Consider the following 8221-nt stretch of genomic DNA (forward strand, 5'->3'; position numbering starts at 1 on the left):
AAAAAAAAAAAAATCAGCACTTCTTTCTCCATAACACCGTCTAGAAAAAAATATTAAAATTATTAAAACAGATTTCATAAAATTAAAATCAGCACTTCCAATTTTCCAGCACACAGAGCACCTTGGGAGCATCACTGCTCCGAAGAGCACCTGGAAACTAGGACTCCCCCGTGGGGCCTCAGAGCTCCGCAGGGATTCGGCTACTGGTCCCCAGACCAGAAGAGTACTTTCCACTGCCTACTCCGGCGTCTTCTCCCTCCTCCCTTTTCCTGCTCCTTCTCCTCCTCCAACTTCCTCCAGTCTTCTGTTGAATAAAGGGAAAAATCTTTAATGTTGTTGAAATAAAGCCTTGTCTTTAATGTTATTGATCCCCCCTTCTCCCATCTCCTCCCCCGACCCCCAATACACATACTCTTTCCTCTCTGCAGGACCTCAGGTGCAGAGACGTTTGAGTTAATACCTTTTCGGTTCACAGCACATTATTATCATTTGTTTGCACAGGGACCCTTGATTAATGTAGCTGTTTGTTTCCTTTTATTGTCATTCCTCCTCCCACTCCCTCTCCCGATAGAAAACTATTGAGGTGATTAATATACATGTTATTGTTCTTACACGTTCTTTAAAATGTGTAACTTTAGAATTAGATACATGTTTTTGTTAACTTTTTTTTTTTTTGAAACGGAGTCTGACTCTGTCATCAGAGTGGGGTGCAGGGGCATGATCTTGGCTCACTGCAACCTCCACCTCCTGGGTTCAAGCGATTCTCCTGCCTCAGCCTCTCAAGTAGCTGGGACTACAGGGACCCGCCACCTTGTCTGGCTAATTTTTCTTGTATTTTTAGTAGAGACGGCGTTTCACTATGTTGGCCAGGATGGTCTTGATCTCCTGACATTGTTATCTGCCCGCCTCGGCTTCCCAAAGTGCTGGGATTACAGGCCTGAGCCACCGCTCCTGGCCTGTTAACTTTTTAGTTTTGAAATAATTATAGATTCACAGGAAGTTGCAAAAATAGTACATAGTGTCCCATGAACACTTAACCAGCTTTCCCCAGTGATGAACTTATATAATTGTACCAGAATAGCAAAATCAAGAAATTGACATTGGTCAATGTTGTAAATAGACTGCAGACCTTATTGTTCAGTTTTTGCATGCACTTATTTGTGCATGCACATATATATGTGTGTATAGTTTTACGTAATTTGAACCCATGAATGCATTTGTGTACCAACCACCACCATCAAGAACTGTTCCATCCCCGTGGGGTAATCCTTCACGGTACCTCTTTATAGTCACACTCCTGCCACTGTCCCCTCTTAACCATCAATCTCTTCTCCATCTGTATAGTTTTGTTATTTCAAGAATGTTATGTAAATATAGTGCATAATCTTTTGAGATTGGGTTTTTCCTTTTTAAAAATTTTTTTAAGACAATGTCTCTCTCTGTCATTCAGCCTAGAGTGCAGAGATTGGCTTTTTTCGATAATCACAATGCCTTTGAGATATATCCAAGTCATTGTATGTATCAATAGTTCTTTCCTTTTTATTACTGAGTAGTATCCCATGGAATACATGTACTAGAGTTTAACTTTTACTCTTTTTTTTGTACAGATGGGAGTCTCACTATGTTGCCTACGCTGGTCTTCAACTCCTGGGCTCAAGCAATCCTCCCACCTCAGTCTCCCAAAGTACTGGGATTACGGGCATAAGCCACCACATTCAGCTCAAGTTCATCCACCCATTGAATTGAAGGCTATTTGGGTTGTTTCCAGTTTTGGGCTATTACAAATAAAGCTACTCTGAACATTTGTGTACAGGTTTTTATACGAATGTGAGTTTTCATTTCTCTGAGATATATGTCCGAAGAATGCCATTGCTGTGTCTTACGGGAAGTGCATATTTAGTCTTATAAATTGCCATAATGTTTTGCAGAATGGCTGTACCATTTACATTTCCACCAGGAATGTGGAGAGAGATCCATTTTCTCCACACTCTTGCCAGCATTTCCTGTTATGACTGTTTTTTATTTCAGCTGATCTTATAGGTACATAATAATATCTCATTGTGATTTTTTTCATTTTTTGTTTGTTTGTTTGTTTTGTTTTGTTTTTGAGAGGGAGTTTCGCTCTTATTGCCCAGACTGGAGTGCAATGGTTAAATCTTGGTTCACTGCAACTACCACCTCCCGGGTTCAAGCGATTCTCCTGCCTCAGCCTCCCAAGTAGCTGGGATTTCAGGCGTGTGCCACCACACCCAGCTAATTTTGTATTTATAGTAGAGACGGTTTCACCATGTTGGCCATGGCTGGTCTCAAACCCCCGACCTCAGGTGATCTACCCACACTGGCCTCCCAAAGTGCTGGGATTGCAGGCGTGAGCCTGCCTCATTGACTCATTGATTTTTTTCTCTACATTACTGTTTATAAGAAATGCAGTTATTTTACATGTTTAGACACAACAAAACAGTGCTCTTTAACACATGCAAGTACAATGGCTATAGGTGCAAATACATTTTGCAGTAATATGCAAAGTCTAAATCTGAAGCCCTTTCTGAACTGGGAACCTAGGTAAATGGGCCCTCCTTGGTACCTAACAGGCTTCATCCACTTCCAAGCCACTCCCTGCAAGCCCCCCACCGCCCTGTCCCCTCCTAGCCATCTTCCCACCAAAGTAATGGTTCTCTACCCTGGCTGCACATTGGAATTGCTTGGTGGAGCTGGTCAATTCTGCACATCATTTCAATCAGATTATCTGGGGGTGAATCCAGGCATCAGTTTGTTTGCTTGTTTGTTTGTTTGACAGAGTTTCACTCCGTCACCCAGGCTGGAGTGCAATGGCACAATCTTGGCTCACTGCAACCTCTACCTCCTGGGTTCAAGCAATTCTCCTGCCTCAGCCTCCCGAGTAGCTGAGACTACAGGCGTGTGCCACCATGCCCAGCTAATTTTTGTATTTTTAGTAGAGACAGGGTTTCACCATGTTGACCAGGCTGGCCTCGATCTCCTGACCTCAGATAATCCGCCCGCCTTGACCCCCAAAGTGATGGAATTACAGGCATGAGCCACCGCGCCCAACCAACATCAATATTTATTTATTTGATTTTTTGAGATGGATTCTTGCACTATTGCCCAGGCTGGAATGCAGTGCTGCAATCTCAGCTCACTGCAGCTTCTGCCTCCCGGGTTCAAGTGATATTCATGCCTCAGCCTCCAGAATAGCTGAGATTACCGGTGCCCACCAACATGCCCAGCTAATTTTTGTATTTTTTGTAGAGACGGGGTTTCATCACGTTAGCTAGGCTGGTGTCGAACTTCTGACTTCAAGTGATCCCCCTGCTTCAGTCTCCTAAAGTGCTGGAATTATGGGCATGAGCCACTGTGCCCAGTCAAACACTTGTAAATTTTTAAACTCTGTAGGTAATTCTAACCAGCAGCAGAGGTTGGGGATTGGGAAGCTGGTCCTACAGAAACTGCCCCTCCTCCTATCTACCCTTCCACTGTAGTTTGTCTCCCACTCCTTTCCTCTCAACTGGTTTACTTCTAAAGACTTTTTTTTTTTTTTTTTTTTTAGATGGAGTCTCGCCTCTGTCACCCAGGCTGGAGTGCAGTGGCGCCCCCATCTCAGCTCACTGTAACCTCCGCCTCCCAGATTCAAAGGCCTAAAGACTTTTCAACATCATCAAGTCTCTCCCACTTACGGAAAAAAAAAAATTGCAAATACTCACAAATATTCCTTGACTTTCACATCCTGCTCCAAGCTCCTTCCCACCCCAGGGTTCTTAGCTAGACTACTCTCCTCCGATGGGAGGCCAAGGTGGGTGGATCACCTGAGGTCAGGAGTTTGAGACCAGCCTGGCCAACACAGTGAAACCCCGTCTGTACTAAAAATACAAAAATTAGCCGGGTGTGGTGGCGAGTGCCTGTAATCCCAGCTACTCGGGAAGCTGAGGTAGGAGAATCGCTTGAACCCCGGAGGCAGAGGTGGCAGTGAGCTGAGATAGTGCCACTGCACTCCAGCCTGCGCACCAAGAGTGAGATTCTGTCTCAAAAAATAAAAGAAAAGTAAAAAAATAAAATAAAATATAAAGCACGTTTAGAAACTGTAGGTCTGGGGTGGGGCTGAAGATTCTTCATTTTAACACATTTCAATATGAGGGCGATGCTGTGCACTATGAGGGTGATGCTGTGCACTATCTTCAAGCAGTAAAGATTTAAGTCTCTGTTCAAAAGGCTCCTTGGGAAAGCATCCCCGGCTTTCCTACATTAAAGTCTCCTTCATAGCACTTAAGGCTTTTTTGGCATTTGTGCTCGTGCTCCCAGTTTACTCCTCCATAAAATGGGAATTCTGGCTGGGCACGGTGGCTCACGTCTGTAATCCTAGCACTTTGTGAGGCCGAGGCAGACAGATTGCCTGAGCTCAGGAGTTCAAGACCAGCCTGGGCAACAGGGTGAAACCCCGTCTCTACTAAGATACAAAAAATTAGCTGGTCATGGCAGCATGTGCCTACAGACATAGCTACTCGGGAGGCTGAGGCAGGAGAATTGCTTGAACCAGGGAGGTGGAGGTTGCGGTGAGCCGAGATCGCACAACTGCACCACTACAGCCTGGGTGACAGAGTGAGACTGTCCCAAAAAAAAAAAAAGAAAAAAAAAAAAGGCATTCCACGAAGGCATGGGACACGTCTGTCTGAGATTGCTCACTGTCATGTCACCAGCGTCTCACATAGCGTCTGGCACATAGGAGGTGCCCTAAAACATTTGCAGGATAAAGTACATTGCTCACTACGGCAAAGTAGTCCCTGCTCTAGTGGGCCAAACTCTTGTCCTCAGTAGAGCCTCTGCTCAGGGCAGAGGGAGCTGCCTCCTTTCAGACCCTCCCCTTCCTCCAGGACCTCCATCTCACCCACCCCTCCCCTCACTCCCCGGCAGCTGCAGCCTCCAGTCCCAGAAACAGGGGATCAGAAAAAATTACACAGGAGGTCTCTGGGCTCAATGTCTCTTCCCTGCTCCCAGGCATGATCTACCTCCCCAGCCAACAAAACAGGACAAACAGGCCGGGCACGGTGGCTCACGCTTGTAATCCCAGCACTTTGGGAGGCCGAGGCGGGCAGATCACGAGGTTTGGAGATTGAGACCATCCTGATCAACATGGTGAAACCCTGTCTCTACTAAAAATACAGAAATTAACTGGGCATGGTGGCGCGTGCCTGTAGTCCCAGCTACTCAGGAGGCTGAGGCAGGAGAATAGCTTGAACTTGGGAGGTTGCACTGAACCGAGATTAAGCCACTGCATTCAAGCATGGCGACAGAGCGAGACCCTGTCCCAAAAACAGCCAAACAAACAAACAAAAAAAAAGACAAACAAACCTTTCTAGTTCCCTGGAAATTGACCTCTTCTTTTTATTGTTAAGGGTTTTGTAGGAAGGGTTAAACCGTTTACAGAAAGTGAGAAGCCTCCCTCCAGCCCTCCCTGACAACTCTTGAGATGCTCTGCAAAAGGTCAGATGTTTCCAGAAACTCAACAGACAGCCAGTGTCTGTTTAAATGGAAAGACAACGAGTTCCCGGCAGCCAGCCAGCTTTCATGGCCAGTTCTTGCCTGGTTCTGCAGGCACCCGGCCAGATGCCCAACAATAGAGCACCCCCACCCTTACCCTCTTTGTGGCCATGGAGCAGGCTGGAGTTGTCCGAACTCAGCCTGAAATCCGGTAGGCCAGGGAATTATCGGCCCCATCCGATAAATGGGGCACATACACCAACTGTTCGGGAATGTAGACGTGCCAGGAGTGATGGGGGAGGGGAAAAGCTTCCTGCGGACACTGAATATTTCAGCTGGAAGGGACTGTATCCTGACCCTGTTGTTTTAGAGATGAGGTTCAGAAAAGGGTACCTCTGGTGTAGTTGAGAAAATACTTAACCAGAATCAGGAAACCTGGGTTCAAAATCCAGCCCTGGGGCCGGGCACGGTGGCTCACACCTATAATCCCAGCACTTTGGGAGGCTGAGAAGGGCGGATCACCTGAAGTCAGGAGTACGAGACCAGCCTGGCCAACATGGTGAAACACTGTCTTTATTAAAAATACAAAAATTAGGAGGGCATGGTGGCGGGCACCTGTAATCCCAGCTGCTCGGGAGGCTGAGGCAGGAGAGTCGCTTGAACCCGGGAAGTGGAGGTTTCAGTGAGCCGAGATTATGCCACTGCACTCCAGCCTGGGTGACAGAATGAGACTCCATCTCAAAAAGCCAAAACAAGTCCGGGCGCGGTGGCTCATGCCTGTAATCCCAGCACTTTGGGAGGCCGAGGTGGGTGAATCACCTGAGGTCAGGAGTTCGAGACCAGTCTGGTCAACACGGTGAAACCCTGTCTCTACTAAAAAAAAAAAAAAAAAAAAAGCCGGGTATGGGGGCAGGTGCCTGTAATCCCAGCTACTTGGGAGGCTGAGTCAGGAGAATCGCTTGAACCCGCGAGGCGGAGGTTGCTGTGAGCCGAGATCGCGCCATTGTACTCCAGCCTGGGGGACAAGAGCGAGACTTCATTTCAAAAAAAAAAAAAAAAAGAAAAGAAAAAAAAAAATCCAGCTCTGGCACTAAGAACTCTGGGATCTTGAGCACAGCATGGGTCCTCTCTGCACGTCGGTTATCTATCTGTAAAAAGTGGATGCAAATACCTCCCCGCCAGGTGAGGTCACACGCAGCACAAAACAAGCTTCCTGATCCCAGTCTCAAGCCCAGTCACCTCTGCCCACAGATTACCTTGAGCATCGATATTATAGAAAATAAGAAGTGGCTGAAGCTGGGCGTGGTGTCTCACACCAGTAATCCCAACACCTTGGGAGGGCAAAGGGGAGGATGGTTTAAGTCCAGGAGTTCAAGAGCAGCCTGGGTAACATCTCTACAAAAAATTAAAAAATTAGCTGGGCATGGTGGCATGTCCCAGCTACTCAGGAGGCTGAGGTGGGAGGATGGCTCGAGCCTGTGAGGTTGAGGTGGCAGTTCACCACTGCCGCCATTGCACCACTGCACTCCAGCCTGGGCAACAAAGCAAGACCCTGTCTCAAAAAATAAAAGTGGCTGAAGACATATTTTAACAATCTTTGTCTTTTATTACTTAATCATGCTCTTTGTAGAAAAATTAGAAAATTCTGACAAGGAATGGTGGCACAGGCCTGTGGTCATGACACTTTGGGAGGCTGAGATGGATGGACCATTTGATCCCAGGAGTTCAAGACCAGCCTGGGTGACATGGTGAAACTCTTTTTCTACAAAAAATTATAAAAATTAGCTGGCCGTGGTGATGCACACCTGTAGTCCCAGCTATTCAGGACGCTAAGGTGAGAGTATCATCCGAGCCCAGAGAGGTTGAGGGTGCAGTGAGCTGTGATTGGAGCACTGCACTCCAGCCTGGGTGACAGAGTGAGACCCCATCACAAAAAAAAAAAAAAAAAAAATTGAAAAAAGAAAAGAAAATTCTGATAAGCACATAGAGAAATAAATTTATGTTCCCATCCCCTAGAGTTAATAACTGCTAAAATTCTGGTGTTTATCCTTTGTAGTTTCAAGGTGTGTATTTATAAACTTTTTTTGAAAATGGATCATAGGATACATGTGCTTTTACATTCCTGTTGCTCTTATTTATTTATTCATTTTTTGCCTAATCCTGCCATGAACTAGCTCTTTTTGTTTCTATTTAACATTTCAATGGATAATTTACATCCATAATGTCTACCTGTAGTTAGATAGATAAGTAAAGCATTCTATAGTTTGTCTAATCTCCTCTAGCTAGATATTTAGGTTTTCAATATTTACATTATTATGAGCAAGATAAACCCATCTTTATTCACTTCTTTTATTTTCTTAGAATAAATTATGCTCTGTGGACTGCTGGATCAAAGGGTCTGTGTATGTGTATGTGTGTGTATATACAGGTCTCACTCTGTCACTCAGCCAGGAGTGCAGTGGTGCGATCTCTACTCACTGCAACTTCTGCCTCCTGGGATCAAGCAATCCTCCCACCTCACCTTCCCGAGTAGATGGTAATGCAGGCGCTTGCCACCCTGCCAGGCTAATTTTTGTATTTTTTTTTTTTTTTTTTTGAGACGGAGTCTGGCTCTGTCGCCCAGGCTGGAGTGCAGTGGCCGGATCTCAGCTCACTGCAAGCTCCGCCTCCCGGGTTTACGCCATTCTCCTGCCTCAGCCTCCGGAGTAGCTGGGACTACAGGCGCCCGCCA

This window comes from Rhinopithecus bieti, unplaced genomic scaffold (genome assembly GCF_001698545.2).
Source record: "Rhinopithecus bieti isolate Rb0 unplaced genomic scaffold, ASM169854v2 scaffold_57534, whole genome shotgun sequence".
Taxonomy (NCBI): Eukaryota; Metazoa; Chordata; class Mammalia; order Primates; family Cercopithecidae; genus Rhinopithecus; species Rhinopithecus bieti.